The following is an 8,818-nucleotide window of genomic DNA, read 5'->3' as shown; positions in this document are numbered from 1 at the left end:
ATACTCCACAACAAGAGAAACCAGCGCAATGAGTAGCCGCTGCTCTCCACAACTAGAGAAAGCCCGTGCGCAGCAGCAAAGACCGAACGCAGCCAAAAGTGAATAAATAAATAAATAAATAAATAAATAAATAATCTTTTTAAAAAAACAACAAAACAAACAAACAAAACTGGTTTCCCAGGGCAGAACCTTAGCCTTGGATTATCTTTTCTATCTCAGAAAGATCATTTGTTTTCTGTTTTACAAAAATCTACAAGTTAACATGGAGATAGCGTCACAGACTCAAAGCTTTCGATCACTTGTCAACAGAAAGGTAAACCCAGATGCAGAACCACTGCATCAAGGACCAGCAAACTTACGGTCTGAGGGGCCAGATTCAGCCCTCTCGTTGATTTTTTCTTTTCTTTTCTTTTTTAAAAAAATGTTTATTTATTTGGTTGCACAGGGTCTTAGTTGAGACAGGCAGGCTCCTTAGTGTGGCATGGGAACTCTTAGTTGTGGCATGCATGTGGTATCTAGTTCCCTGACCAGGGATTGAACCCAGGCCCCCTGCAGTGGAAGTGCAGAGTCTTAACCACTAGACCACCAGGGAAGTCCTGGTTTTTCCTTTCTTTTTGTTTTTTCAATATTTGTAAAACACACATGACTTAAAAATTGCCATCTTAACCATTTTTAAGTGTACATTTCAGGGGAATAAGTACATTCATATTGTTGTGCAACCATCACCACCATCATCTCCACAAGTTTTTCATTTTCCCAAACTGAAACTCTGCCCCCATTAAACACTAATGCCACCTGCCACCCCCCCCCCAAAAAAAAATCACGAACACCAGACTCCCTCCTCCCTCCACCCCTGGCACCCACCATCCCACTTTCTGTCTCTAAGGATTTGACAGCTCTATGGACCTCGTAAAAGTGGAATCCCACAGTATTTGTCTTTTAAGGTCTGCCTTATTTTCCTTAGCATAATGTCCAAAGTTTCATCCGTGTTGTAGCATGTGTCAGAATTTCCTTCCTTTTTAAAGCTGAATCATATTCCATTGTGTGTATATGCCATGAATTGTGTATGCATTCACCCACTGATGGACACTTGGGTTGCTTCCACATTTAGCTATTGCGGATAATGCAGCTACAAACGTGAATGTACAAGTACTTCTTCCAGATCCTGTTTTCAATTCTTTTGTGTATATATCCAGAAGTGGGATTACTAGTAATTCTATTTTTAATATTTTGAGGAACCACCATGCTGTTTCCCACAGAAGCTGCACCATTTTACATTCCCAACAGCAATCACAATTTCTTCACATCCTCACGAATGCTTGTTATTTGCTGCTTTTTAAAAATAGCTATCCTAGTGGTTGTGGTTTCTCACTGTGGTTTTGATTTGCATTTCCTTACTGATTAGTGATGTCAGGAATCTTATATTCTTTCTGGCCATTTGTTTATCTTCTTTGGAAAAATGCCTACTCAAGTCCTTTGACCAGTTTCTAATTGGAATGTTTGAGTTGTAGTTTACACACTCTGGAGATTAACGGCGACTTTGGTAAATAATGTTTATTGAAACCCAGCCATGCCCACTTACTTATGTATTGTCTCTAGCTGCTTTCAAACTGCACCTGGAAAGCTAAGTAGCTGCAAAGGTGGCTGTGTGGCCTGCAAAGCTATGTTTGCCACCTGGCCCTTTACAGAATGAGTTTAGTGACCCTGGCCTTGAATTATTAATCTTTCAATGATGCTCCAACTGGACCACGAAAGAGCATGCTCAAGTCATCACTTACAAGTTTGGGATCATTTTTCCAAACAGTGGTAGTGGATACAAGCAAAACCTAGGAGTTCCTGTCTCTATCACCCCAGTCCCTGATGCCCAGAGGTGAATCTGCTCCTCAAATTCCACTGATGGGGGTGGGGAGGATGGGGAACTGATCCCTTCCCCCCACCATGGGTTGGACAGCTGACTGGATGAGGCCTGGGTGCCCTCACCTGGCACAGGGGTGGAGCCTGGGGTACCCACCTAGGTTCTCTGTGCCTAGGTTATCACACCTGCATAATAAAGAGGATTAACTAGAACAATGGAGACAGCTGGCTTCTTCAAGAGGAGTTCCTTTCCCTAGAATACAACCACCTCCCTGCCCCATCCCAAGCTAACTCCAGCCCGGAGCCGGACATCAGAGAACACTGCTGAAGGGAGAGCTGGTGATCTCATCCCAGGAAGGTCTTTGCCCTCCCCTAGGGGACTGTAGGCAAATCTTCTCAGGGCCTATGCTCATGTCAAGGGCTTCAGACTTTGTTTAAACAACAGGAGAGGCAGAACCACTTTTGCCCTGGCGCCACTATATTCCTTCTAAGCTCTGGGAGGGGCAGGATGGGAATTAGCTTCCTGGCTCCCAGAAGGTTTAAGATGGTGACAGCCAGGATCTAAGGGGGCTCTGGGCTGGTTTCAATACTAGGTGAGCTCAGGGCTCCACTCACCCTGGCCTCACAGCTAGCCCCTTCCAGCCCCAAGCCCAGAGGGAAGGGCTGTACCTGTGTCCCCCAGGCAGGGAGGGCTAAACATAAACTTACCTTACAATACATTCATCCCACTCCTAGGTGTTTACACAGAGTCCCTAACAGGAAATTTTTTCTTTTAAGATTATTTATTTATTTGGCTGCGTTGGGTCTTTGTTTCTGTGCACAGGCTTTTGCTAGTTGTGGTAAGCGGGGGCTATTCTTCATTGAGGTGTGCAGGCTTCTCAATGCGGTGGCTTCTCTTGTTGCGGAGCACGGGCTCTAGGCGCATGGGCTCAGTAGTTGTGGCTCCGGGGCTCTAGAGCTCAGGCTCAGTAGTTGTGGGCCATGAACTTAGTTGCTCCATGGCCTGTGGGATCTTCCCAGACCAGGGATCAAACCCGTGTCCTCTGCATTGGCAGGAAGGTTCTTAACCACTGTGCCACCAGGGAAGTCCAGGAAATGCTCACTACAGCTTTATTCAGAGTAGCCCAGAGCTGGAAACAAATGTCCATCAACAGGTGAAGGCAGAAACAAACGGGTATATTCACACTCTGGAGTGGAGAGAGTAAGCATCTGGTCTGTGCAACAGCGCAGGTGAACCTCGGCACCCTGAATGCAAAGCGAGAGAAGCCAAATGCAGAAGACCTCTCCTGCAGGGATTCGTCCCGTGTGGGATTCATCCATCAGAAACCAAATCACTGGTGGGTTGCCGGAGCTAGTGGGATTGATTGTGAAAGGACAGGCAGGGCTTTGGTGTTGACAAATGTTCTGTGGTGATAGTGGTGGTAGTAGATACATGGCTTTATACAGTTGTCAAAACCCTTGAAAGGGGACTATTTAATTGTGTGTAAATTATACCTCAATAAAGTTAATTTTAAAAAGAAGCACTGGGAATTCCCTGGTGGTCCAGTGTTTGTTTAGGACTCCATGCTTCCCTCCATGTAGGGGGTACGGGTTCCATCCCTGATCGAGGAACTAAGATCTCGCAAGCCGCGTGTTGCGGCCAAAGTAAAATAAAATAAAATAAAATAAAATAAAATAAAATAAAATAAAATAAAATAAAATAAAATAAAATAGAAAGAAGCACTGACACAGGCTACGGCATGGATGAACCTGGGAAACATCCTGAGAAGTGAAAGAAGCCAGATACAAAAGGCCACATCTTGTACAATTTCATTTATATGAAATGCCCAGACAGGCAAATCCGTGGAGACAGAAAGAGGGTTGGAGGGGCAGTGACTGCTGATGTGTGTGGGGCTTCCCACTGTGCCTGTTGGTGTTATACTGGGGGCTGGCGGGTGTGGTCCTAGGAGGCACACCAGGTGCCAATATCCTCCTCGAAGGCCTGGAGGGAGAAGGAGTGAGTGACTGCTGGGTGTAGGGACCTGAGCTTTATCCTGCATCTTCCCAGCCCCAGAGGGCTCCAGCCCTTGAAGTCAACAGCTCCAGAGTGAGACCCAAGCTGGCTCAGAGCCAGGCGGCCGGCCAGGCTGGTTGCTGCAGAAGTCAAAGCAGAGTGCCCCAAGGCCTTTGCATCCTGCCAGGTGGGTGACTCAGCTTGACATGGACAATAGCCACCCTGCTGATGTGTGACAGACAGTCAGCAGCCTTACAGGGCATCTTAAAGGCATGCAGAAGCCACTGCCAGGCCTGGGGCAGGGACCAGGACTTGGGGCTTCCTCTGAGCCTCTGGGCCCCAACTCCAGAATCCTGTGAAGTCCTGTTCTCCCAACCTGGCTAACCTGATCTCCCTCTAGTCTTCCCTGTTTCAAGTGGCACCCAGTGTGTCTCCCAATGATGCCCGCACTCCTGCCTCCCTACCACAACCTGCTGCCCTCTCCACCCCCAGTTCCACATCCTGGCCACACCCTGGTCCAAACCATTCTCGGGGGCCTGGACCACCCCAGGACCCCTCAGTCCCACTGCTTCCTGATCAGCCACGCTCCTCAGAGCAACACTGTCTTTTTCCCTCTTCATCTCCCTCATCCAGCCCCACTCGACCTATCCCAGCCACAGGGACTTTGCACTGACCCGCTCTTGGTTGAAACGCTGGTTTCAGCTCCACAGTCACCTCCTTCAGAGGCTTTCCCTGACTGCCATTCCATCTAAAGAAGTCCCCTCCCCTCCAGGCACTCTAACAAAGGGTCTGGGCAGTGGGATGGGAGACACACTGACATCCTCATTTTGCTCACCTCTAACATAAATTTACGATTCATCCTCTCCAAAGTGCTTAAGATGAAAAAAACAAAGAATCCTTCCGTCCTACTTCATTTTCTTCCTAACTGATCCTTACGGGAGCTCTCCTTGTTGATTTCTGATTTTCTAGCTCCCTCCACTAGTGTGGAAGCTCCAAGACAGGGAGCTTGAATCTGTTATTAGTGTAAAAAGGACTGAGGAGAACTTCTATTCATTATTGTTGAATGAATGAATGAGTGAGCCAATGAACGGGGGCACAGGGGCTGGGCGTGTCCAGGCACCCACCTTCCCATCCATCCCGGGGACCCTCCTCTCCTCTCTGCTGTGGCATCATGAACCCCAGTCCCTGCTGAGCTCCCTCTAGGCTCAGGCCCTCTTTTATAAGGGGACACACACACACACACACACTCACACATACACACACACACATTCACAGAGGCCAACTTATGATATTTACATCAGTAGGCTTTATAAAAGGAAAAAAAACTGGAAAAGCCTCTGTTATGTTTCTGCAATGGAATATTAGCCAGTAGTGATAAAAAGGAATAGATGCCAACTTCCTGCAACAACAAAGATGCTTTTTACTTACATAATATGCAGTGCGGAAAAATAAGTCCCAGAAGGTGATCTAGAACATGACACTCTTTCTAAGAGCTGAAAACAGTTAAAACCCAGCATCACATTATGAGGCATGTGTGATGAGTATCTGGGCAATTGTCCATTTGTGCTAAAATGGTCATCCAATGAAGGTGAGGTGACAACACAAAACACTGGTCCCTGGGAGGGGTGAGAAGGTGTGGGGCACAGAGGTGAGTGGAAGTTATCATTGATATTCTAGTTCTTGAGTGGGTTGGCGAACTCACGCATCTTTTTTTTTTTAAAGAAAATTAGTTTTTTTTTTTTAATTTATTTTAAAAAATTTATTTATTTATTTATTGGATGCAATGAGTCTTCGTTGCTGCACACGGGCTTTCTCTGGTTGCAGCAAGCAACAAGCGGGGACTACTCTTCATTGTGGTGCACGGGTTCCTCATTGCAGTGGCTTTCCTTGTTGTGGAGCACAGGCTCTAGGTGCACAGGCTTCAGTAGTTGTGGCACACGTGCTCAATAGTTGTGGTGCATGGGCTTGGTTGCTCCGCAGCATGTTGGATCTTCCTGGAGCAGGGATCGAACCCATGTCCCCTGCATTGGCAGGTGGATTCTTTACCACTGAGCCATCTAGGAAGTCCCTGCATCTTTATATTATAAATAAAATAAGTCCAGGCTGATGGTGACAGTGCACCACAAACTAAGATTCATCCAAATAGTGCATGTTGGGGGGGGGGGGGCAATGAATGGGAGATTGGGATTGCCATATATACATTAGTAATAACAAAAAAAAACAAATTGTTCACTTTAAACATATGCAGTTTATTGTATGTCAATTGTATCTCAATAAAAGTTCTTAAAGAAAAATAAAATAAAACAAAACAAAAACCCCAAAAAACAGTGTATGTGGGGTTTGTTTAGAATTTTTTGAAAAGGATAGTTCATACGAGTATAATCATTTGGAGATATATTTTTATTCTCTCATCTCCCAGCAGCCCCAAATGAGGGAAAATCTAAGGTCCCATATCGTGTGGTCCATTTATATGAAACACCTGGAGGAGGTAAACCCACAGAGACAGGTTGCCAGGGCCTGGTGGAGGAGGGGAGAGGGAGGGCTGCTGATGGGGACAGGGTTTACGGCAGGGTGACGTCATGTTCTGGAACTAGACAGAGGTGGTGCTTGCACTGCACTGTTCATGTGTTAAATGCTCCTAAATTTTTCACTTTATTTTTTAATGTTTTTTAATGAATTTATTTATTGGCTGCATTGGGTCTTCGTTGCTGCACATGGACTTTCTCTAGCTGCAGAGAGCGGGGGCTACTCTTCATTGCAGTGCACGGGCTTCTCATTGCGGTGGCTTCTCTTATTGTGGAGCACAGGCTCTAGGTGCACAGGCTTCAGTAGCTGTGGTTCAAGGGCTCAGTAGTTGTGGCACATGGGCTTAGCTGCTCCACAGCATGTGGGATCTTCCCGGCCCAGGGATTGAACCCATGTTCCTTGCATTGGCAGGCGGATTCTTAACCACTGCGCTACCAGGGAAGCCCTGTTCACTTTAAAATGGGTCATTTTGTGTTGTGTGAATCGCACCTCAGAAAAAATATCTCCGGCTTGGGGAGAGAGGCTTCGAGGGGGCTGTGGATGGACAGGTAACACAGCGCCCGGTCCAGGCCCTGCTCTAAGTGTTCCTCCTCAGAAACCCACCCACGTCCTCCTCACCCCCACTCCTGGTGGGCACTGTCACTGGCCCAGAGCCACACATTGGCAGGTCTGGGGGCTTGGCTGTGAACCGGCATCCACACGTGACAGCCCGTCTTGAGGGCGGGGGGCAGGGCTGACGCCCTCGACGTCCCCCAACCCAGGCTGCTCTTCCAGGCTCTGCACCTGGAAGCGGGCCGAGATTGGAAAAGCCATCTTTGTTTTTTTTAATTTAGGTTATAATTTGTATATCATAACATTCAGGATTTTAAAGCGTACACTTCAGTGGTTTTTAGCATATTCAATCGTGCAACCATCATCACCAGCTAACTCCAGAACATTTTCGGCACCCCAAAAAGAAACCCCACACCCACTGACAGGCACCCCCTCTCTCTGGATTTGCCAGTTCTTTTATGTATGTATGTATGTATTATGTATTTATTTATTTATGTATTTATTTATTTAGCTGTGCCAGGTCTTAGCTGTGGCATGCATGTGGGATCTTAGTTCCCCGACCAGGGATCAAACCCAGGCCCCCTGCATTGGCAGTGGGGAGTCTTCCCTACTGGACCACCAGGGAGGTCCTGAATTTGCCAGTTCTGAACATTGTGTATGAATGGAATCATGCAATGTGTGGCCTTTCATGTCTGACATTTCTATTCCTTTTTTTTTTTCTTTTCTATTCCTTTTTGTTTCTTCTTTTCTTCTGTTTAAATTATTTATTTATTTATTTATTGGCTTGTTTGTTTCTGGCCCCTTGCACTCAGCATACTGTTTCCAGGTTCATTTATGCTGCAACAGGTACCGGTGCTTCAGTCCTTTCTCTGGCTGAGTGATATTCCATTGCACGGATAGACCACACATTTTAATCCATCGGTTGGTGGACATATTTTTTTTAACCTACCTCTGGCTATTACAAAAAATGCTGCCGTGAACCCTCATCCCTTTTTCCAGGTGAGGAAATCCCAGCCCTGTGGGAAGAGGGGACCTGGTCAGGGCAGGGTCAAAGCACCTGTGTGGACAGGCAGAGTGAGCCCGGCAGAGGCACCTGCCAGTGCAGAGGCCTTGGGGTCCCTGTCGGAGAGGAGAAGGCCCAGAGGCATCCTGAGGGGGAGGTGACGCCCTCTGCCTTCTCCTTGAGGCGTTCCATCAGCTCCAGGACCTGGTGTCTGAGGTTAGGGCAGCCCTGGCCTGTCAGGGGACTTCAGGGGACAGTGCATTCTGCTCACTGAGGGTCTCCAGGCAGAGCAGTCCTGCTGGGGCTGCAGGGGGCGGTGAGGGAGAGGCAGGGAGCTCTGCTTGGGCAGCCCCAGCCTAGGGGCGTCTCGGCTGTTTCCCTGCTGGTCTCAGGACAGGGCTGGCAGACTAGCGACTAGCAACTCTGGGTCAAACTTACTGGAGGTTTCCTGGTAAGTAAAGGACGCCAGCTCCATCCTTGGTGCTGCTCAGGCCAGAACCCTGTAGGCATCCTTGACCCATCCTTTCTAGCACATCTGGAAACCCTGCTGGCTCTATATTCAAAACAGATCTAGAATCCTGCTCTTTCCCTGGGTTGTTGAAACAAATGACCACACACACAGCTCTGGAGGCCAGGAGCCCAAAATCAAGGTGCAGGCAGGGCTGTGCTCCCTCTGGAGGCCCTAGCGGAGGAGGTTGTGCCAGCTTGGGGGCTCCAGAATCCCCCTGTCTTGTGGCCGCATCCCTCCATCTCTGCCTCCTGCATCACGTGGCCTCCTCCCTCATGTCTGTGTGTCCTCCCTTGTTATGAGCATTTAGAACCCAACCTCATTGAACATGACCTCAACTTAACTAAGTACATCTGCAAAAACCTTCCCTCTAAATAAGGTC

General features: G+C 47.7%; 1 non-coding gene across 1 annotated transcript; it reads right to left on the bottom strand.

Moving 5' to 3' along the window:
• Window positions 1-519: 519 nt before the first annotated feature.
• TRNAG-UCC (transfer RNA glycine (anticodon UCC)) lies at window positions 520-592 on the bottom strand. The gene has a single exon. It is a non-coding gene; the product is annotated as a tRNA-Gly (tRNA).
• Between the last annotated feature and the right edge of the window lie 8,226 nt (window positions 593-8,818).

This window comes from Hippopotamus amphibius, chromosome 8 (assembly GCF_030028045.1).
Source record: "Hippopotamus amphibius kiboko isolate mHipAmp2 chromosome 8, mHipAmp2.hap2, whole genome shotgun sequence".
Taxonomy (NCBI): domain Eukaryota; kingdom Metazoa; phylum Chordata; class Mammalia; order Artiodactyla; family Hippopotamidae; genus Hippopotamus; species Hippopotamus amphibius.
The sequence above is the reverse complement of the archived record's forward strand: the minus strand, read 5'-3'. Positions and strand labels throughout refer to the sequence as shown.